General features: G+C 35.0%; 2 long non-coding RNA genes across 2 annotated transcripts; both read left to right on the top strand.

Annotated features, from left to right (window-relative positions):
- Positions 1–2,556: 2,556 nt before the first annotated feature.
- Positions 2,557–21,192, top strand: LOC149541518 (uncharacterized). Its single transcript, XR_016355138.1, has 3 exons — positions 2,557–2,596; positions 20,975–21,043; positions 21,135–21,192. It is a non-coding gene; the product is annotated as an uncharacterized LOC149541518 (long non-coding RNA).
- A 93-nt stretch (positions 21,193–21,285) lies between these two features.
- Positions 21,286–21,725, top strand: LOC149541517 (uncharacterized). Its single transcript, XR_016355137.1, has 3 exons — positions 21,286–21,378; positions 21,479–21,544; positions 21,631–21,725. It is a non-coding gene; the product is annotated as an uncharacterized LOC149541517 (long non-coding RNA).
- Positions 21,726–24,462: the final 2,737 nt, after the last annotated feature.

Below are 24,462 nucleotides of genomic sequence, written 5' to 3'. Positions count from 1 at the left end.
CCTACCACTTTCCCCTATTGAATTTCCTGTGTCATGGGGAAAAAATCAATGTCTTGTTCTTTATGGTTTCTTCCTTAAAAGGAAGCATTGATAATGGTGACAACCTTCCTCTTCATCAAGGGTTAATCTTTGGTTTATACCACCATTTGTTTTACCATCACCCAACTTTTTGCAAGAGCTTGACCCATGGGAAAGAGTTGGCTATGACTAACTCATCTAGAAAAATTGATAAATCAAATCCTACACTTGTTATGCTCCCTACCAAAGTTATCTCTAACCCTCAAGCCAAGAAAATGACCACTAATAAATCACCTATGTCTGATAGTGGCCCTAAAAAATCCCTACAAGAAGCCTTGTTGCTTGAAACCCTTTCTAAAAGGAAGAATTATCCCCAAAGTAGCCAAGGCCCCACCCCTAAAAAGAGAAAGACTAATAATGACATCATTGATGTCGACATAAAAGACAAAGAATAAAAGATAGGAATACTATTGGGAAACAGGTCAATAAGAGGCTACCTCTATTGAAAGGAGATTAGAAAGAATTTGAAAGAAAAAAGAAAAAAAACAATAGAAGTATGAGAAGAAGGACATTCCTATTGGAATGGAGGAATTCAAATTCCTTGAGGTAGGGACTAAAGCTGAGGATGAAAAGGAAAATGAGGACATAGAGGATGTGGACTATATTGAAGAAGAGGATGTTAGATACAATAGGGGGATGAAGATGTGGATATGGTTGAACAAGAGGGTATTATTTGAGTTCGACCTAGGAGGGGTTACTAAAAGTCAAAATGATCCCATTGAGGCCAAGGAGTAGAATCAAGATGATAGAGGCTATACCGAGAAAGGGCAGGAAAGGAACATGGAAAGAGAAACAATTTTATTAAGGGTTAAAGAACTTGAGGACAACTTATCTGATAGACTTGATGTGTTTCAAGTTAAAATTGATCACTTAGATAAATTGTACAAGGATACCATCACCAACCTTGAGATTTATGAAACTAAGTCTTCTATGAATTTACACTTATCTTTGCTATCACTAATCTTAAAATGCCTTACTACTCTTATACATATAATATAAGAAGTTTCCCTCTCAAACCATATAAAATTTGATTCATTTAAAAAAATAAAAAATAAAAATGTTTGAACAATACAACTCTAAATACTTGCTTCACCAATCACAATAGTGACCTAGTTGAATTATATCATTAATAAATTTTTGTGACTAATGGATAATATGTAAGATTCAATTTCACACTAAGTCTTATGATAGAATTCCTTCAAAAAAATTTAAAATATAAGGTAGTTTTGCACTTCTCCAATATATACAATCAATTTTGGCATAGTTTCTAAATTATGTGGTTGACTAAATTAAAGTTACATAACACACAATGCAAAATGGAATCATTGGATTTTATGCCTTTTATTGTTGAAATTATTTCAATATTGATATTGCATAATGAAAAAAAGTAAAATAAAAATATTTAAGCCTCACGCTTTCTTAAAAATGTGATTTAGATCACAAAGATTTAAAAGACACATTTACATATGATACATATTTTATCATTAAAAAGATTCACCCCAATTCTCTATCCTTGAATCTAGATCTTGAATTGACAAGGATGCTAAGGATGATTAAAAAATAGAAGACAATTTGAAATAGCAAAATTGATTTAAAAAAATTAAATATAATCATTTTTTAAAAATAAATTGGGACCGAAAATAATACTTGAGAAAAGATACATTCAACTAAAAATTAAACTAAATCATTATTATGATTAACAAGAAAAGGATCTGTTTCAAACAATGGGCAGAAAAATAAAATCATATCTTTCCTTTATGGTCTTGAACCCACCTTTTGCAATACTTGGGTTAATGACTCTCTTGCATCATCTACTCTTTCCATTTAGTCTTCACAAACTGTAGACATTGTCCACACACATCACATCATTAATTTGTTGTCCTATGCGTTGGGTAAAATCCCATCTTTCCGTAATGGTCTTGAACCCACCTTTTGCAATACTTGAGTTAATGACACTCTCTTACATCATGTGCTCTTTTCATTTAGTCTTCACAAACAGTAGACATTGTCAGCACACATCACATCATTATTAATGACACTCTTTTGCATTATCTACTCTTTCCATTTAGTCTTCACAAATGATAGACATTGTCATGCACATCACATTGTTAATTTGTTGTCATGTGCTTTGGATAAAATCTTATCTTTTCCTTATGGTCTTGAACTCACCTTTTGCAATACTTGGGTTAATGACAGTCTCTTGCATCATGTGCTCTTTTCATTTAGTCTTCTCAAACTGAAGACATTGTCCTGCACATCACATCATTAACAACTTGTCATATGCTTTGTGTAAAATCCAATCTTTTCCTTATGATCTTGAACCCACCTTTTGCAATACTTGGGTTAATGTCGCTCTCTTGCATCGTCTACTTTTTCACAAACAGTAGACATTGTCCACACCCATCACATCATTAATTTGTTGTCAGATGCTTTGGGTAGAAAGCCATCGTCCACTCATTTTCCAGCCCGGGTTTCGTATCCTCCTCAAAACTTGGATGCAGATTCATTTCATCTTCAGGTAGCAAGTTATATATTTTTGTATTCTTTCGCAATTTGTTGATTTCTGAAATAAGTTTTATCTATTTGAGCCTGTTAATGCTTGAGGTTTCAGCCTGCGAATCGTTTAAGCTTTCGAAGGTTTCATCTATTCTGAGATGTTAATTGGAACAATAAATTGTTTTATTTAGAGAGATAAGCATGGATCCAGGGATGTAACTGGAGTCTTAATTAGTTGATTATGTACTGTGCAAGACACATATGGTTGACCTTTTTCTTTTTTAACTATTCCTGGGTTTACAAGTAATTTTGGTTGAGCCTACTTCAGATCATGGCGAGTATTTTAGTTACTGCGTTGAGTTTTTTAGTTACTCTTTAGTGCTGTTCTTAGTGGTCTGATGATATTGATCTATTGTTTTAGTGGTAGCTTTTTGTATTCAAGGATTTCTATTAAATATTGCTGTATCAATTAGAATTCTGTTACCTCAGCCTTATAGTTACTATTCTTTGACCGTTAAGTTATTTTAGTAGTTGTATTATATGTCGTTCAGAGTTTTCTTCTCAAGACCTGTTTTTGGTTTATCATAAGTGTGTAAACCAATGTTATATGTTGCAAATCTTTGGTTCGAGCATTATACTTGTGTTATCTTTAACGGAGATTGATTCAGATGAAGCCATGTAGAGAATTCAGAATTGTTGAAGCTTCTACAATTTACAACAATGTCGATCTTCTTCAAAGTGACATGGATGCTAAACATGTTTGGCTTTCCATAATGCTTTTAAATTTTGTGACTTGTTTTGACGACACCAATACAATTGTAAATATTTTATAGTTGTTCTACCGATCAGGACCTTGTGAGCGTTCTCTCTTAGAGGAAAATCTTGTGCAGAACTGCATAGCGATTTCATGGAGACGAGTGATATATGTCTCTAGATGTTTTTGAAATTTATTGATTCTACGGCATTGTTGGTTAAACTATAATTATAATTATAACTAGCTTATATATACTTATATATATATAAAATGCCGAGAGTCATTCTTCTCGAGGCACCTATTTTAATTTAAATCGTAATGATTTTTTTGTGTAGGATACGATTTGAATTAAAATAAGTGCCTCGAGAAGGATGACTCTCGGCATTATATATATATATATATATATATATATATATATATATATATATATATATATATATATATATATATATATATAAAAGCTAGTAGCAGTCGCCGCAGATATGGAAGATATGATAATAATTTTAATATTATATATATATATATATAAAAGAGTATATATAAGTATATGTAAGTATATATATCTAAGTTTAACCCTAACCCTAACTCTAACTCTAACTCTAATCCTAACTCTACTTCTAACTCTAAATCTAACCCTAATTTAAACCCATATTCTAACTCTAACCCTAACTCTAACTCCAACTCTATCTCTAACCCTAACCCTACCCCTACCCCTAATTCTAACCCTAACTCTAACTCTAACTCTAACCCTCACTATAATTATAACTCTAACTCTAATTGTAACCCTAACACTAACCCTAACTCTAACACTAACTCTAACCCTAAACATACTCATAATCCTAATCCTAACACTATATATAATGCTAATACTAACCTTAACACTATATGTAACTCTAACTCTAATCCTAACCCTAATTCTGTGAAGAACCTCCTTATAGCAATATCGTGAGAATGCTCAAAATAACAGAATACAAAGTGATAGCAAAACTCAGAATGAATCTACTGATCGCAGGCCACTTCGAGGGGGTAACCTCCTTTGAGCAAGCTCAATACAATAAATTCGTCCGTGCCCATCAAGGGCCTCAACCTATTCTTATATACTGGGTACGATCTAGAAAAGTAATACTACCTATGCATGTGGGATAATAAAATATACTCACAGGACGACTTACAAAGCATATGCGTCCAACAACACTACTCTAATAAACAGAAGGAACACACAGGTTCCTAACATCCCCTCTCCCTTAGAAAAAAGCTTTGTCCTCAAAGCTTAAGGTGTGGAAATTGTTGTTGAATCTGAAGAAGGGGTTCCCAGGTAGCATCCTCTGGTTGCATGCCATGCCACTGAATCAAGACCTCAGAGATGGAGCGAGAGCGAAGCTGGCGAGTGCGCTGGTCAATGATTGCCACCGGCTCCAGGATAATGGATCCTTCCGTATCCATTTCAGGGAGAGTAGTTTGTGCTCTGACAGTGGTACCCAGAACTTTCTTTAGACAAGAAACATGAAAGACTGGATGAATGCGGGAAGAAAGAGGAAGTTCCAGTTTATAAGCAACTGAACCAATCTTCTGCAGAACCTTATAAGGCCCATAAAATTTTGGGGCCAGCTTATGACGCCCTTTCAGCTTTAGGGAGGATTGTTTGTATGGCTGTAGACGAAGAAAAACCATATCCCCAACTTGAAATGAGCGCTCAGAACGGTGTTGATCTGTTTGCTGTTTCATCCAATTACGGGCCATGTGAAGATTATCTTGTAAGGTACGAAGAATCTGATCCCTGTTGCGGAGAACTATGTCAACTGCCTGGACTGGTGAGCTGTTGGGAGTGTAGGGAAGGAGCACTGGAGGTGCCTGACCATAGACTGCTTCATATGGAGTCATTTTAGAGGCAGTGTGGTAAGAGGTATTGTACCACCATTCAGCTAAAGGGAGCCACTTGGCCCACTGATGTTGCTGTTCGGAAGTGAAGCAACGAAGATAAGTTTCCAAGCATTTATTGACAATTTCAGTTTGACCATCAGTTTGTGGGTGATAGCCCGAACTCATCTTCAGTTTGGTGCCAGTTTTCTGAAACAGTTCAGTCCAAAAATGACTGGTAAAAGTTGCATCACGATCAGAGACAATGGAAGAAGGGAGTCCATGAAGACGAAATATCTGGTCCATGAAGATTTGTGCAACAGAGGAGGCAGTATAGGGGTGGCTGAGGGCACAAAAATGACTATATTTCGAGAGACGATCAACCACAACCAAGATCACTGTCTTGCCACCGGATTTAGGAAGCCCTTCAATGAAATCCATAGAAATATCAGTCCAAATCCGTGTAGGGATGGGCAATGGTTCGAGCAAGCCAGGAAGGAGGGTCGTTTCACCCTTGTGGCGTTGGCAAGTATCACATTCAGCCACCATCTGTTGAATCGTCTGTTTCATCCCTTTCCAAAAGAAGTTTCTCCTTGCTCGCTCATAAGTTTTGAGGAAGCCTGAGTGCCCTGCTGAAGGAGAAGCATGGAGTTCATAAAAAATAGCCTGATGTAGAGCTGGGTTCTGAGGAAGCACTAGCCGACCCTTGTATCGAAGAGAAGCACCATCCCAAGAGTAATGTGGTATAGCAGAAGGATTATTGGCTAGCTGGTGAATGATTTGAGATAAAGAAGAGTCACTGTCATAGCCCTGCTGAACAGACGCTAACCAATTGGGAATGGGCATAGAAATAGCGGAAAGGGAAGCTTGATTATCAAATGTGCGAGAAAGAGCATCTGCCACAATATTCTCCTTACCCTTCTTGTAGGTGATCTCATAATCATACCCCATGAGTTTGCTGACCCAATTCTGTTGTGTAGGAGAGGATACCCGTTGTTCCAGGAAGTATTTCAGACTTTGGTGATCGGTTCTGATGCAAAAATGACTCCCTAAGAGGTATAGCCGCCACTTCTGTACAACATGCAAAATAGCCATCATTTCTTTTTCATAAGTAGAGAGGGCTAGATTCTTACCAGAGAGGGCTTTGCTAGTGAACGCAATAGGATGGTCATCTTGCAGGAGAACAGCACCCAATCCATTGCCGCAAGCATCACTCTCAATAGTGAAGGGTTTGGAAAAATCTGGCATCGCGAGAACAGGTGTACTGCACATAGCCTGTTTCAGTTGTTCAAATGTAGTCTCAGCAGCAGGGGTCCAGGAGAAGGCATCCTTTTTTAACAGAGCTGTCAATGGTGCTGCAATTTTCCCGTAATCTTTGACAAACTTGCGGTAGTAGCCAGTCAACCCCAAAAAACCCCGAAGGCTCTTGAGAGTTTTAGGATGCGGCCAAGTTTTCATGGCATCTATTTTTGTAGGATCCACCCGCACTCCATGGTGTGCAACAATATGCCCGAGATACTCCACTTCCTCCTGGCCAAACACACATTTAGATAGTTTTGCACAGAGTTGATGATCAGAGAGAAGTTGCAAGACAAGCTCCAGATGATGGAGATGCTCAGCCCAAGTTTTGCTATATATGAGGATATCATCAAAGAAGACCAGAATGAATTTCCGGAGGTATGGTCGAAATATGTTATTCATCACTGCCTGAAATGTTGAAGGAGCATTCGTGAGGCCAAAGGGCATGACTAAAAATTCATAGTGACCATCATGTGTGCGGAAGGCAGTTTTAGGTATATCCTCCTCATTAACCCGAATTTGATGATACCCAGAACGAAGATCTAACTTGGAGAAAAAATGAGCCCCATGAAGTTCATCAAGAAGTTCATCAACAACTGGAATGGGAAACTTGTCCTTTATAGTGAGATGATTAAGTGCTCGGAAATCAATGCAGAGTCGCCATGACCCATCTTTTTTGCGAACAAGCAGAACTGGAGAAGAAAAGGAACTAGTACTAGGGCGAATAATACCTTGCTTCAGTAAGTCACGGACAAGTATCTCGATTTCGGTCTTCTGATGAAATGGGTAGCGGTAGGGCCTGATGTTGGGCGGAACACTGCCAGGAAGGAGCTGAATACGGTGGTCCTCTGGACGAGAAGGAGGTAATCCCACAGGTTCAGCAAATATACCAGAATACTTGTCCAAAATGTGTTGGAGATCGGCAGGAGTGCTAGAGACTGCGGATGGCTGCATCTGAATGGAATGGAGCTGAGCGATGACACCATGTGAATTCTTCTTAAGAAGTTTTTCCATACGGTGTGAACTGATGATGCTGAGAGACCCTGGTTGTAAGCCTTTCAAAGTGTGTTGGTGCCCCTCGGCTGAAAACTGCATCCAAAGTTTAGCAAAATCCCAGAGAATGGGGCCAAGAGTGCGTAACCATTGGGCACCCAAAACCACATCACAGCCACCTAAGGGTAAGGCAAACATGTCAGAGCGCATGTTATAATCTCCAATAGAGAGACGCACATTGCGACATTTCCCTTTACAAGGTAAAGTGCCCCCATTGGCAATCATGACTTCAAAGCTAGAGCAGGGATGGATAAAGCAATCAGCCTGTTTGGCTATTCGTGGATCAATGAAGTTATGAGTGCTACCAGAATCAATGAGTATAGTAAGAGGGATCTTCTTGAAGAAACCCTGGACCCGCATGGTTTGTGGAGTAGTGACTCCTGCCAAAGCATGGACAGATATCTCTGGTGGAGCTTCTGGTGAAGGAGGTTCAGGCTGGTGAGGCTCAACCTCAGCATCCACTGTTTCCTGAGCATCTACATATTCTTCCAGTTCCGGTGGAGAATCCACATCTAAGAGATAGAGCTTTTGCTGAACACATCTATGGCCCCGAGACCATTTCTCATCACAATTATAACAAAGCCCTTTGTCTCGCCTGACTCGCATCTCTGTTTCAGACAAGTGCTTGATCGGAGTAGTTCTGGGAGCTGGTATGACTGGAGGGTTGTGAGAACCTGTATTTCTGAATGGAACAAAATTAGATCTGGAGCGTTGTAGAGCACTAATCTTGTCTTCCGCTAACTTAGCCAACCCAAGGGCTTCCATCATTGTAGTAGGGCGAAACATTTTGACTTCTGAGCGAAGTGCATCCTTCAGACCACTGACAAAACAACTACGGAAGAATTCATCAGACAAGCCCTCTGTGTGATTAGCTAATTTTTCAAACTCTGTCTGGTATTCTCTTACAGTGCCTGTTTGACGCAGTTTAGTGAGTGCTCCTATGAAATCATCAAAGGAACTAGGGCCAAAGCGCTCCAAAATGAGGGTGCACAATTCTCTCCACGTTGGGTCTACATTAGCCTTGATGTACCAACGGAACCATTGAAGAGCTTCATGTTCCAAATGAAAAGATGCAAGGGGGACTTTGTGGTTATCCAAAGTATTATGCAAGCTGAAATACTGCTCTGCCCTATAGATCCATCCAGTCGGATCAGAACCATCGAAGCGTGGAAAATCAAGCTTTGGTCCACGGAAATTGCCAGAAGAGGACCCAGTATCTCCTGAATGGTTTCGGCTCAGGGCTGACTGCTGAAAGTTAAGACCCAAAATTTTGTCATCCAGATCTTGAAGTTTGGTTTTGAGGGATGCAATTTCCTCTTCCATGATTTTTGCTCCTGTACGCGTAACAACCATAAAACAAGGTTTTTTTTTTTTTTTTAGAAGATGAGAAACAAAAACTTTTTTAGTTACGGCAAACTTGGATTTGGGTAAAACTCATATAGGAAATGGGTGTTCGACGGGTGGTGGGAGACTATCTGGGGACAAGGGAAAAAGAAAAATGAGGGTTTCAAGGGTAGGGAGGCGAAATGAGGCGAACAGTCCAAGAGGGATAAGGGAGCAAAATGAGGAATTGAATCTTGTGGCTCAGTTTGGTGGCGATTGGATGAGAGGTGAAAAAGATAGGGCAAACCCTAAAATTAGATAAATGAGGGATTTAGGGCTTTGATATGTAAAATTTGGGGTTGGGTCGCCAAGGAAGGAAGTATGCGAAATGATATTGCAGACGGTCTGCGGAAGTATGAGCAGAAACAGAAAGCAAACAAGGAAGCTACGACTAAAAAACAGAAAAATTTTTACTCTTTTTTTCTTTTTTTTTTTTTTTTTTTTTGAACAGTCGACTTAGAAAAATTCACTCATAGACAGAACAACTGAAAAGAGTTATTGCAATAACAAGAGATATTAGAAGTGAGAGGAACCTGAAGGCCACGACAGAAAAAAAAAATTTGATTTCCACCCATCGAGCCCAAGAGAGTGCTCTGATACCAGATGTGAAGAACCTCCTTATAGCAATATCGTGAGAATGCTCGAAATAACAGAATACAAAGTGATAGCAGAACTCAGAATGAATCTACTGATCGCAGGCCACTTCGAGGGGGTAACCTCCTTTGAGCAAGCTCAATACAATAAATTCGTCCGTGCCCATCAAGGGCCTCAACCTATTCTTATATACTGGGTACGATCTAGAAAAGTAATACTACCTATGCATGTGGGATAATAAAATATACTCACGGGACGACTTACAAAGCATATGCGTCCAACAACACTACTCTAATAAACAGAAGGAACACACAGGTTCCTAACAAATTCTAATCGTAAACCCAATCCTAATTCTAACCCTAACTCTAACTCTAAACCTAAATCTAACCCTAAATCTAACTCTAACTCCAGCCCTAACCCTAAATCTAACCCTAACCCCAACTCTATCTCCAACTTTAACTCTAACTTGATCCCTAACTCTAACTCTAATTCTAACCCTAACCCTAACCCTAACCCTAGCCTCAATTCTAGCCCAAATTATAACCCTAACACTAACACTAACACTAACACTAACACTAATCATAACCCTAACCCTAATGCTAACCCTAACTCTAACCATAACCCTTATGCTAACCATAATCCTAGCCCTAATTCTAACCCTACCTCTAACTCCAACTCTTGTTCTAATTCTAATTCTATCTCTAAATCTAGCCCAAATCCTACCTTTAAATCTAACCCCAAACCTAACCCTAACTTTATTTGTAACCCTAATTCTAGCCCTAACCCTAATTATTACCCTTACCCTAACTCTAGCTCTAACTCAATCTATAACCCTAATTATATTTGTAACCCTAATTCTAACTCTAACTGTAATTGTAACTCTAATTCTACCCCTAATCTTAACCCAAACCTATATAACCCTATCTCTAACCCTAATTCTAACCCTAACCCTAATTCTAACCCTAACCCCAATTCTTGCTCTAATCCTAACCTAATTCTAACCCTAACTATAACTTTGTTCCTAACTATAACTCTAACTCTAATTCTTACCCTAACCCTAATTCTAACCCTAGCTCTAACTCTAATGTTAATTCTAATCCTAACCCTAATTCTTACCCTAAATCTAACTCTAACTCTAACTCTAACCCTAACTCCAACTCTAACTTTATCCCTGATTCTAACCCTACCCCTAATTCTAACCCTAACTCTAACTTTGACTCTTTTTGTAACCCTAACCCCAATATTAACCCTCACCCTAACTTTGACTATAAACCTACCCCTAATCCTAACCCCAACACTATATATAACTCTAACTCTAACACTAACCCTAATTCTAATCCTAATCCTAGCCCTAACTCTAACACTAACCCTAATTCTAATCGTAATCCTAGCCCTAACTCTTACACTAAGCCTAAATCTAATAAGGTAACTTTAACCCTAACCCTAATCTCACCCTGATCACAATTTGATCTCTAACTTTAACTCTAACTCTAACTTGAACCCTAACTCTAACTCTAATTCTAACTCTAACTCTTATACTAACACTAACACTAACACTAACAATACCTCTAATTTTAACTCTTACTCTAATTGTAACCCTAACCCTAATGCTAATCCTAACCATAACCCTAACACTAACCCTAACCCTAACCCTAATACTAACCCTAACCATAACCCTAACACTAACTATAACCCTAACTCTAACACTAATTCTAATCCTAACCTTAATTCTAACCCTAAATATAACCCTAACTCTAACTCTAACTCTAACTCTAACTCCAACCCTTATTCTAACTCTAATTCTAACTCTATCTCTAACCCTAATCCTAACTCTTATTCTAACCCTAACACTAACCCTAACTATATTTGTAACCCTAATTCTAATCCTCACCCTAATTCTTACCCTTACCCTAACCCTAACTCTATCTCTAATCCTAACTATATTTCTAACCCTAATTCTAACCCTAACCCTAATCCCAACTCTAACTCTAATTTTAAACCGAACCCTAACCCTAACTCTCTTTGTGCCTACTCTCTAGATACACCTCATAATCTCTTCTCTCTCTCTCTCTCTCTCTCTCTCTCTCTCTCTCTCTCTCTCTCTCTCTCTCTCTCTCTCTCTCTCTCTCTACATAAAACATGCCTCTATAAGAAACATAATATGAGCTCCTTCTTGTCTACATATATGCTCTCTCTCTCTCTCTCTCTCTCTCTCTCTCTCTCTCTCTCTCTCTCTCTCTCTCTCTCTCTCTCTCTCTTTGGGTGTGTGTATATACATATTATCACTTATAAAAAGAAATATTATTTCTAGATAGTTGTACATATAGGGTTAGGCTAAGGTATATAATTTACTAAATGATTAGTACAATCATATATAGAGTAAGAGTTATAGTTAGGATCCAAGGTTTACAATTTCATTTATATGACACTTAGTGTTATGGTTAGGGTTAATAAGTGGTTAAATGTTACACTAAAATAAGGGACAGGGTTAAGGGAAGTATGAGATTTAGGTGTAGTGTTGGAGTATTTGGAGTACAACTATGGTCAAATTTGGGATATATGTTATACAGATGACTCAAATAGTGGAAAAATTAATTCATGAAAGGGAAGTTATAAGTCCCAACACAACAATTGAGATGATGTTAAAAGTGTGAAAGAATATAAGAGTCAATTTGATGAAAATTATTTCTACATGATGATCCCTAACTCTAACCCTAACCCCAATCCCAACTCTATCGCCAACTTTAACTCTAACTTGATCCCTAACTCTAACTCTAATTCTAACCCTAACCCTAACCCTAACCCTAGCCTCAATTCTAGTTCCAATTATAACCCTAACACTAACACTAAAACTTACACTAATTATAACCCTAACCCTAATGCTAAACCTAACTCTAACCATAACCCTTATGCTAACCATAATCCTAGCCCTAATTCTAACCCTACCTCTAACTCCAACTCTTGTTCTAATTCTAATTCTATCTCTAAATCTAGCTCAAATCCTACCTCTAAATCTAACCCTAACCCTAACCCTAACTTTATTTGTAACCCTAATTCTAGCCCTAACCCTAATTATTACCCTTACCTTAACTCTAGCTCTAACTCAATCTGTAACCCTAATTCTATTTGTAACCCTAATTCTAACCCTAACCCTAATTCTAACTCTAACTCTAATTATAACTCTAATTCTACCCCTAATCTTAACCTGAACCTATATAACCTTAACTCTAACCCTAATTCTAACCCTAACCCCAATTCTAGCTCTAACCCTAACTATAACCCTAACACTAACCATAACCCTAACTCTAACACTAATTCTAATCCTAACCTTAATTCTAACCCTAAATATAACCCTAACTCTAACTCTAACCCTAACTCCAACCCTTATTCTAACTCTAATTCTAACTCTATCTCTAACCCTAACCCTAACTCTTATTCTAACCCTAACTATATTTGTCACCCTAATTCTAACCCTCGCCCTAATTCTTACCCTTACCCTAACCCTAACTCTATCTCTAATCCTAACTATATTTCTAACCCTAATTCTAACCCTAACCCTAATCCCAACTCTAACTCTAATTTTAAACCTAACCCTAACGCTAACTCTCTTTGTGCCTACTCTCTAGATACACCTCATAATCTCTTTTTCTCTCTCTCTACATAAAGCATGCCTCTATAAGAAACATAATATGAGCTCCTTCTTGTCTACATATATGCTCTCTCTCTCTCTCTCTCTCTCTCTCTCTCTCTCTCTCTCTCTTTGTGTGTGTGTGTGTGTGTGTGTGTGTGTGTGTGTGTGTGTGTGTGTGCATATACATAGTATCACTTATATAAAAAAATTTATTTCTAGATACTTATACATATAGGGTTAGGCTAAGGTATATAATTTACTAAATGATTAGTACAACCATATATAGAGTAAGAGTTATAGTTAGGATCCAAGGTTTACAATTTCATTTATATGACACTTAGTGTTATTGTTAGGGTTAATCAGTGGTTAAATGTTACGCTAAAATAAGGGATAGGGTTAAGGGAAGTATGAGATTTAGGTGTAGTGTTGGAGTATTTGGAGTACAACTATGGTCAAATTTGGGATATATGTTATACAAATGACTCAAATAGTGGAAAAATTAATTCATGAAAGGGAAGTTATAAGTCCCACACAACAATTTAGATGATGTTAAAAGTGTGAAAGAAAATATAAGAGTCAATTTTATGAAAATTATTTCTTCATGATGATGTGAGAACATTATATATTGTTGAATTTTTAATAATGCTAATGCAATTTTTATTGCAATGATTAAGAATTGTAATCAATAAATCTCGCTATCATTAAGGAATCTATTTAGACTTATGATTTTCTTTCTCAATTATTATATTTAGTAGCCACATATATAATCTAATTAAATAATGACAATATAAACTAAATATATGATTCATTTATTTTAAATTAATCACTAACTTTAATAAAATACAAGTTTTATTGATAAGGTGACCTTCTTGTCCGCATCAATGATTAAATTTAATTATGAAACATTAAAAATATAAATATTTTGAAACATGCAAACATAAAACTATTATGAAACATACAAATCTAAACGTGGAAACCAAAAGTATTTTGAAATATGCAAATCTAAAACTAATGTAAGACATGCAAATGTAAAACTAAATTGAAACATGCACATTAAAAATCTAAAAAAGAAATGTATTATCAAATATCTAAATCAAAAAGTTTTTGAATCCTAAATCTAAATCAAACATACAAGGCTAAACTATATGAAATTTTAATCTACTCCTGTTAAAAAACTCTAATTGCTCCAATAATCTCCATCTCTTCCTCCCTGCAAAAACACAAAATGAAGATGAAATGAGGAGCATTTGTTTTATAATTTATGAGAGAACCCTCATATCCCCCAATAGATGTCTTTTGACATTCCATGAATTTGTTTCAAATTCCCCCATTCCTCACAAAAAATAAGCATGAATGTGCATGCAAAAATATATTTAACAAAAAGAAAATGTTTTATATTAAAAATTTTAATTAAGTTATTTTAGCCCTATTTTCTTGTGTTTTATTTTTTTGGCCTTATTTTTTCAGGTTCTATTATTTTGGCATCCATTTGGCTTAAATATTATTTTGGCTAGCTATTATTTTGAATATTTTATTTTATTTTATAATTCAATAATGTTAAAATATATATTAAATATATGATTTATCTAATTTAAATAAATCATTAACTTTAATAAACTATAAATTGTATTGATATGGTGGCATTCTCATCCAGATTAATGATAAAGTTATGCTTTGAAACATGAAAATATAAATACTTAGAAACATGCAAATGTAAAACTATTGTGAAACATTCAAATCTAAAACATGCAAACCATAACTATTTTGAAATATGAAAATCTAAAACTAATATGAAACATGCAAATATAAAAGTAATTTGAAACATGCACTTTTAAAATATGTAAATGAAAAGTAATATAAACTATATAAATCAAATAGATTTTGAATACAAATCTAAATCTAAATCAAACATGCAAGACTAAACTATTAAATGCAAGCCTAAATAGTTATGAACAGAATTCTAAATCTAAATGAAATTAATTAAAATTGAACTCTAAATCAAAGTAGAATATTATAACTAATTTTGAATTTCAATTTACATCTACATCTAAATCTAAATGAAAATGTAAATAAAAAATAAAAATCTAACTTGCAAAAATGTTACTCCAAAACCTCAATCTGCTCCTATTCAAAAACTTCAATCTAATCCTCCAATAACGTCCACTTCTTCCTTCCTGCAAAAACATAAAATGAAAATAAAATGATGAGCCTTGGTTTTATAACTTCTGAGAGGCTCCTCATATCCCCCAATAGACATCTCTTCACATTCCACGAATTTGTTTCAAATTCCCCCACTCCATACAAAAAAAAGTATGAATGTGCATGCAAAATTATATTTAACAAAAAAAAAATCATATTGAAATTATTTCGCCCCTATTTTTTTGGGCCCTATTTTTTCGGGTCCTACTTTTTCAGGCCCTATTATTTCGAGCCTATTATTTCGACCTATTATTTCGGCCTCCATTTGGCTTCCTATTATTTCGGCCAGCTATTATTTCGTTTGTAACTCTCACCAAATCTTTTTTCCTTACACAGATTATTCCTTGGAATATTCTTTATGCTGGGAATTATTTCTCCCATTGTATATGCCTCTTGACATAATAATTATAATTATAATTATATATATATATATATTTCAAATGGAGACTTCATAGCAATGATTTATAAATGGTTTAGATGTACTGCAAATTTATTTATAATTACTCATCTAGTAGAGGGAAATCTGGATTTGAGTGGAGACTGAAAAAGACGAATGATATGAGGCTTGATATTTCGCACATATATCGATTCTATGATATTGTTGATTTGTTCCAAATCTTCTCTAAGTTGTTTGCGATACCTTTGAGAATTGTTTAATTATAAATATTGAAGAGTGTTATAATAAATTAATTATCAGTCAAATTATGTTGGCAATTACTATCTTAGAATTCATATTTGAATTTTTCAAAAGCTAGGTGGAAATTTGGCTCAACTACAGGCAAGTTATATTTAACTATTGCCAAGGCTAAATGTTAAATACTGATTAAACTTTTCCTAATCTTGAACCAATAAAAATTGTTTCTTTTCTTCATGTTAGATTTTTCTTCATTGTTTGCGAAAGAGATACGGTTGGTTGTAAAATATGAACACTGGGAAATTTTAATTAGTTAAATTGGCGGTTTGTGAATTCCTATACAAGAGAAGGCGTAGATATAGAGGGAGTGCGCCAGAAGGTCACTGTTTTCATTTTAGAAGACACGGGATTTGAAGTACTTGCAGAACTATTGTGACATTTCCCCATAGCTTATGTGCTTTACAGAAAATACACTCATTTCATATGAGTCAAAGACTTTGGGTTCGTTTGGTGAGCAAAATAGGAATACGTATTTTGGAATAGAACATATTCCTGTTCTTCGTTTGGTTCAACCAATATTTGATGGGAATTCGCGAACCCAAAAATTTATGTTTTCTAAAATTTAAAAAAATGGAATAGGAATACGTATTCCAATAACACCTATTTGGGTGGAATTGCAAAACCCCATTTTTGGGCCAAAATTGGAATACATATTCCTATTTTACTTTGTATTCTAATTTTGTTTTGGTGCATCCAAACAAGGAATTCAATTTTTTTGAAATACGTATTCCAGAATACGTATCCTTATTCCGCTCACCAAACAGACTCTTGAAGAATTGATCTTTTCATTTTAAACCAAGACATTCTTGCATTCCCAATGTAGCCTATTGTGGATGACATGTTTCATCAGAGCTGAATCAAATTTTAAAGGTCACAGTTTCATTTGAAATCGTGGATGATTATGTGATCCTATATATCTGTAAAACTCCTGTATAAGGACAGTTGTTAGTTGGGTTAAAAATGTATTAAGTCCTACATGTAGACATAGTTTCTAAAATGTGCACTGAAAAGAAAATGTTTTTCCACTCTAATAAATATTAGATTGTTTTCTTCAGTAGTTGGCATTTTATCATTCTCATGGCTATAGGGTTGCAGATATCATAGATTGTTTTTAGTACCTGTGACTTGCTTGAGAGGAATGTTTCTGTAAATATTATTGGCCTTCTTTTCTTAAAAATGATGAATAGTTATCCTGCTCACAAATTCTATGCATACTATATGGTCTGAGAAAATATGAGAGTTAAGAAGAGGTGGGTACATTCAAGCATGCATGTATTTTTGTTCTACAATTTCTTCTTAATTGTTTTTTCTATTAATAACATTGTTTCTAATAAGATAAATGTTTTGACTTTGGCAAAAGGTATAAAACATCTAACAAAATAATTAGTTTTTTTGATAAAAATAAATAAATTTATAAAGAAAACATAATAATTTCCATTGGCGAATCATTCATGGTCCTCCGAACAATGTGAAAAAATTGGATGAATTACGTTATTTTTAAAACTAAAAAAACATATGCATTGGTGAGTAAACAATATTTTCTAGTAAAATATTAACTTTGTGGATGAATTATACATAAAAAATATACATTAACAAATAATAGTTCTTTTTCAAAATTAAATATTAATTTTGTGGTTCTAAAATTAAGTGTGATTAAAACAACCAAGAATTTAGAGACACTGCCTAAATCATGAAATTTATAATTTTTCAACAGCAAAAAGTAGAACAAATTTGCACTTAGTGTTCATAGTGAAGATATTGCAATAGCTTTTATAAAGGATCCCTCCCCATGATCTCTTATGTAGTCTATCCAAATCTGGAAGTTTATATTAAGATGTCAATCCCTAATTAGGGATAGAAAAAAATGAGATGAAATGGAAAAAAAAAATGAGATGGAATGGAATTTATATCACTTGATTATGAATTCAAGTAGGTGAAATGTGTCGACAAATCCAATGCAAAATAGTAAATTATTTCCAAAATGGGCCAACTGAAAGGAAATAAAATTAAATACATTGGGCGAATTACCCATAAACATGCAAATCTAATGGATTGAGGGATGGTGAATATGGTGTTGGTTAGAATAACTAGGTTAGTTGCATGAAAGATGAATAATGCTACCAAAGAAGTCAAATGTGAATCCATGCTAGGTGATTGAAAGGAGTAATGACTTGCTATTCCTGGTAAAGTTAGCCAATTGGGCCACCATGTATTGGCTCAAAAATCACCAAAATCAACACTAAGAAATCCCTAAATTTGCTAAATTATGAATATTCACCCCTAAAAAACACCCTAGACAAAATCTAGAAACTATATGTGAAAGTTTTAATAGAAATGTCAACTCTTATTCATTGAAAGGTATGTTGAAGTATCTTTACATGAAAGAAACATATGTGAAATTTGTGTGATATTATGTTAATAATTGAAGATAAAGTTTCGTTCAGTGATGAAATATAGTTTCCTTTTTAGAGTCATTTCCTATATTTCAATGTGTTTGAATATTGTGCGTGCTTAGAATTATTAAAAGATTATGATAAAAAACATACTTAATATTATATATTTTTATTTTTGAGTTTTGAGTGTTGAATATGATTTTGATGTATAAGAAAGACTTAGATTGAAGCTTATTTACAAGAAAAAATTATTATAAGTCTGGTAATTAGTATAACAAATATAATGAAATCATGCCCAAACAATTTATGAAAAATAAAAATCCCAAAGTACAAAAGATCTTTGTCAAAATTATGATTATTATTTTTTATTTTATTCTCAATTTCTATCACAAATAAAAAAATGTCCAAAAATTTAAGTAATTAGTCGATAGATTTCCCATGGGGAACCCTAGCCGAAATCATCTCACACAACTTGCAAAATTTGTCAAAAAATAGTTTCTAGCCCCTGTTCTTGGAGAGATAGAAAAGCTGTTGTGACTATAGAAAAAGCTGTTGAAATATCTTATGCATGAGAAGTTGCCCCTTGAGCCAAATGCCCACCTACACTCTAATGGCCTATAGTAACAATAGTCAGAAATATTGAATGTAGGTAGGTGAGTTTGAATTTGAAAAAATGAGAGGGAAAACATTTTTCTTGCTAGAAGACAAAAGGAATGAATCTAATTCATTGGACCAGTTGAAGAAAACAGAAGAGAGTGTTAAAATTCTAACCAAGCTAATCCTACAGGTTTGCTAGTACAGATCGTACCTTCTCTTATTGATAATATATCTAATGATTAGCACTTAATACATATACATGCTTCTCCTATAGGTGCTAGTGATTTCTAAGAGATGCCTTTGTTTGGTTGTTAACTAAACTAACACTTGTTAGTTAATTACTAATCTGAGTCTCTTAAATCGCCGACTTAGGGAAATTTATAATTAGTGCCAAGTTAAGGGTTATGTCCCTTAAGGGACATACCCTCTAGAAAGGATATATATTCGGTTGTAAATATAGTTTATGGGACACACAATACACAATAGTATGATCCTATAAGAATCTTACTTCCGAGCATATGCACCAAGTTGTGGTGCCAAAAAGATGACAAGGGTTTTTTTTTTTCTAATTTTCAATAGTGCGTACACACTATTCTGATATCCAAAAAGTCATATGATGGGTTGCAGACCCACGGCCCATCATTTTCATTTTTCTTTTTGGCTCTCCAACAGCGCGTACACGAGTTTGATAGCAAAAATTCACCACCATTTGCCAAAATGCCTCCTCACTGACGAAATCCAAGACAACGAGCACACCGACGATGACGAGGTAAGTGATATAAACTTAACTTTTCATTGTTTAATATGTTTTCCATATTGTTTTATTGGTTTTTGATATTCTTTTGTAGGGTTTTTACAAATTTCATTTAGATTTGTTTATTTAGTTGGATTTCAATTGATTTTTTATCAGGAAATATCCATAATCAACCAAAAAATCCAAAAAACCCTCAAGAACCTCAAAATCAAAACGCTCCTCAAGAAGAACAACAAATTCCACAACCTGAACCAATTGCAAGACCTCTACCAGGCACACAAGAAAATATAAGAAATGAAATACAAAGAGGCAAAACTGAATTAGAAAGACTCATTGCTCAATTGAAAGAATCCAGACAAACCAATCCAATGAGGGCTCAATTGGAATCATCCCTCGAATCCATTAACACTCAAATAGCCTCAGTTAGTGGTCAGTTAGATATTTGGCGGGCTAAGAGGGATGAACAAAAAAGATTTTATGCAAATAAATTGTCATATGAAGATGTTAAAAAAACAGAAATATCAAAAGGTAGTATATGTGCATTATTTAGAAAACTTGGTGAGCCAAATATTGTTAGAGAGGGTACTAAACGATTCCCCATCCATTGGTGTATACACGATGCTATTAGAAATAATTTTTGGGATAGATGGTGGATAGTTTTTGATGCCCCTCCTTGCAACAATCACGAGGTCCCCATGTATTTTTTGAAGAAATTATATTGTGAGTTTGTCCTTGGGGAGATCCCCAATTATTTTGATCGATATGTTAGGCTCCCAGGGTAGAGGTGGGGGGTTATCATTTGAGAGGCTAGGAGCATGTCGTGACCCTAATGTAGTTAGGGCACCTGTGGTCCATCCACAGCACAAGCATGTGATTATTCCTTCAGTTGTGAAGGAACATGTAGAGGCCAACACTCTAGGGACCATTAATGCTTTGATGCAGACCCTCATCCATTCCATGAGCCCATTAGTTGAGGGGGAGCCTTCTATGCATCGAGGTCACATGTGCACTTCATGTGGATCCCTATGCACATTTGGCACTCATGCCGGAGATGCTACGGATGATGGGCTTGTCGAGTTCCTGAACGAGACATTTGGCATTGACACATAGGTAAATTACTAATTTGATCACATTTCATATGTATAGTGAATGATTAATTAATTAGCATTTATTGACATTGTTCAAAATTTAGGGTCAAAGTGTTGCTGGGCCTAGCAGCGATCCTCCAGGCCCTTTTTTTGTCCCTTCAACGAGTCCTGAGGTATGTATCAATTTAATCATTTTAATTAATACATATATTTATTACTTAATCATATTAAGGATTGACAAAAAAAATTATGCATGTGCATTAGTTCTCCACAGGACCCTCAACCTTTACCATAGACATAGAGCAGAGACATCATACGAGCTTCACACAGGTACAGTTGTTTCATGTTAATTTAATTCATTTGATTATATTTATTCCATGTTTCATGTTACATATAACGTTTATTGTATGACATGCAGCTCATGATGTCGGACACACCTCCTCATCTGCGATAGTCTGTTGATGGTGGAGTGGCAGCAGCTGTGGCTAGCTCACAGCCACTGACGGAGGTATGAAAGAATTTTCTTCGTTTTAGTTGTTGATTATAATAGTTAATCTCAAAATTTCTAATGTTATTTATAAGTGATTATATTTATTGAATTGTTGTAGGGTCTTGTCACGCCTGATCATCCATGAGCATTTGAGGTGGACTTACAGAGTGACTATTTGTTGGCGGTAAGAAAATAATTGATTTTGTGTGTACATATATTTGATTTCAACATATAATAAATATTGATTCATATCTACTTTCTTTGTATCAGTTGGACTTTGAGAAGAGCCTCAAGAAGAGGTCAAGTGAGCATGTTAGGAGGCCCCCATCATCTCCATTGTCTCCCTCCACATGATGGCAGAGGGCATCAAGAGACTTGTTTCCTTCCCCTTGTGGGAAGGAAAAGATGTAGTTGAGATATTCGATATATATATATATATATATATATATATATATATATAGAGAGAGAGAGAGAGAGAGAGAGAGAGAGAGAGAGAGAGAGACTTGTTTCCTTCCCCATGTATATATATAGGCATCAGAGAGACATATTTGACATACATTTGATGTACATATGACATTCTATATTTGATGTATGACATTATTGGTTAATATATGATATGTTTGTTCATGTATGATGTTAAATTAGATATGTTCGTGTATGACATTAAATTAGATATGTGCATGTATGAAATTAAATTCAATTGCTAGAGAGTTGCCATTATGTCTACCAACTAGTAGATGCTATTTTTTTCTTTATTAGTATTTCTCAAAAATTGCAAAGAAGTTGTTTCTAGTGAATAGTTGTAAACAATTGTGATCATCGACTTCATGTACTCATGGTTTTGGCTGCGAACACTTCTAACTTTGGCTATAAGCATCCATGGCTTTGGCTATGTGCACTAGTGGCTTTGGCTATGAGCATTTATGGCTTTGGTTGTAGGCACAATATAGCCTTGGCTGTAGGTTGTCTTTCTTGCTGCATGTCAAAGTTACCTTCAAGAATATCATTAGTCTAAGATCATTATAATTAAAATACTATGACATAATACCTTGGAAATAATAGTCTTTAACCCATTACTTGATTTTTTAAAACATCATGTAGTATCTACTATAGTGCTTCTACTCAAATATGTTTTCAAAAATACTTAGTATGGCAAAGAAATGCCTATGGAAAGCTTGTCAAATAGGATATTGAAGAACTAAATGTGGACAGTCATTAGTACCCATCAATAAGAACACAGACATCTTTCTCAAGCAAACCATATAACATTAGCTTAATTTATAAATTTCCTTTGCAAATAACTAGAAGATGCTATGAATCTTAATACAGAGTTAATCACGAACTCATTATTCCATCCAAGAAGCATATATCACCCTAAGCCAATTAACTGATAGGATAAAAATTAATTCAATTTCAACAAAATTTTGAGTATAAGAAGCATCTTAGGGATTCTTACAAGAATTAACATGATGTTCACAAGAGCATTACAAGTTCTCATAATGCTATTTCATATTTTGTAATCATATTCAATTTTGAATGGCCATTTGTGTTACAAGCATAAATTTTCTTTAAGGTCTTTTAATTCTAGACATGAATTTTATTCTGAAGCTTTTCTATGACAACCCACTCAATGCATATATTGTTGTTCCACATTATGCTGATTTGACTTTCATTGGTTGATTTGGGTCTAGACATGATGTTATTCACTATATTTTTTATATATTATTTTTTTGTAGTGAGGTTCTAGCCTGAATGAATGTATTAATCATCGAAGTTGTGAACCTTGGTCGAGATCCTTACAAATATATTTTCAAATTGGATCTCAAATAGTTTTCTTAGTCACCCCCTGTACATAGATACTGAAATTGTAGTTAATTACAAAATTAATACTGAATTAACACAAGTTTAATTGAGAAGTATTATGTACCTCAATAGGCCAGATTATTATTGACCGGGAAGCTTTATCTTAGAGCAGTTGGTTTCCTAAATCTTTAGCGCAATGACACTCTTATGGAATGTGGAATTAGGTATGCTAGCTAAGGAACATTCTTTAAAAGGTAGAGGAAACTCAAGAATCACATGTTTCCAATCAATATAAATGTTTAAATTGCTTCTCTGATTTTTTCTATTTATGATCTTCTTAAAACTTAACTTTCTAAATGCATTGATGGGGAAATAAAGATCTTCTAGGAACTAAAGGCTAATCATGTTTAATACTTACAATTCTTTGTTTTTATCTAATAATTTAAAAAAGATTCTACAAGTGTTTTCAAAGAGCAACACTTGTCACTAACATCATAAGAAGGAATATCCAAGGAGAATTGCCATTGATCCCCCACCGCCAAATTCAAGAGAAAACAAAAATCCACTACTAAAGAGATAGTAACAACGATCATCCCCAGTCTCTCCCTTATCACAAAATGATTACCATCAAAATTTGCATTTCCAATTGTGTCATGTGCATTGAAGCGATAGTAACATTTTCACTCTCTTACCTAATGTCTCCCATTTCTGAAACTCCTGGGGAAGGGCAAGGCCATCTTCTCAGTACTTCAAAATACAATGAGTTCCATTTTTTCCCATATTGATAATCGTTGACTTAAAGTATAGTCAAAGTATTGACAGCCCATAGGAACTCAAGCTTTGAACATCCCATCTATAAATGACCTCATAAAGAAAGTTCAATAAACCTGCATGAAATAGTGAAACAAAAGTTGCATACTTGTGAAGATGATCAGACTCCAGGTGATCAATATGTCTCAAATCTATATTCAATTCTTTTACTATGCATATAAATGGTTTGTTATATAAAAGACTTATATCCACCAGATAAATAATCATTTTCTTTCTATGCTATCCTTATCCTTGGCTGATCTTTGGTCTCTGCAACACGGTCCTGTAGGAACTGGAATCTCATCAATATCTCACACGAGCTCCAAGCTATGCCCCATCAAAGATTGCAGCCTTGTGGCATTTAGTGACCCTTAGGGACATTCTGGTTGAGCGTGCCTGATAATGTTCAAGCACTGAAGGGGACAAGATGAGGTTGGGGATAGGGTTTACCTGGCCACCCAGGGCTAATGGAGCAGACAGTTTGATCCC

The sequence above is a fragment of the Cupressus sempervirens genome, chromosome 8 (assembly GCF_028749045.1).
Source record: "Cupressus sempervirens isolate cs-2001-9-10 chromosome 8, ASM2874904v1, whole genome shotgun sequence".
Taxonomy (NCBI): Eukaryota; Viridiplantae; Streptophyta; class Pinopsida; order Cupressales; family Cupressaceae; genus Cupressus; species Cupressus sempervirens.
The sequence above is the reverse complement of the archived record's forward strand: the minus strand, read 5'-3'. Positions and strand labels throughout refer to the sequence as shown.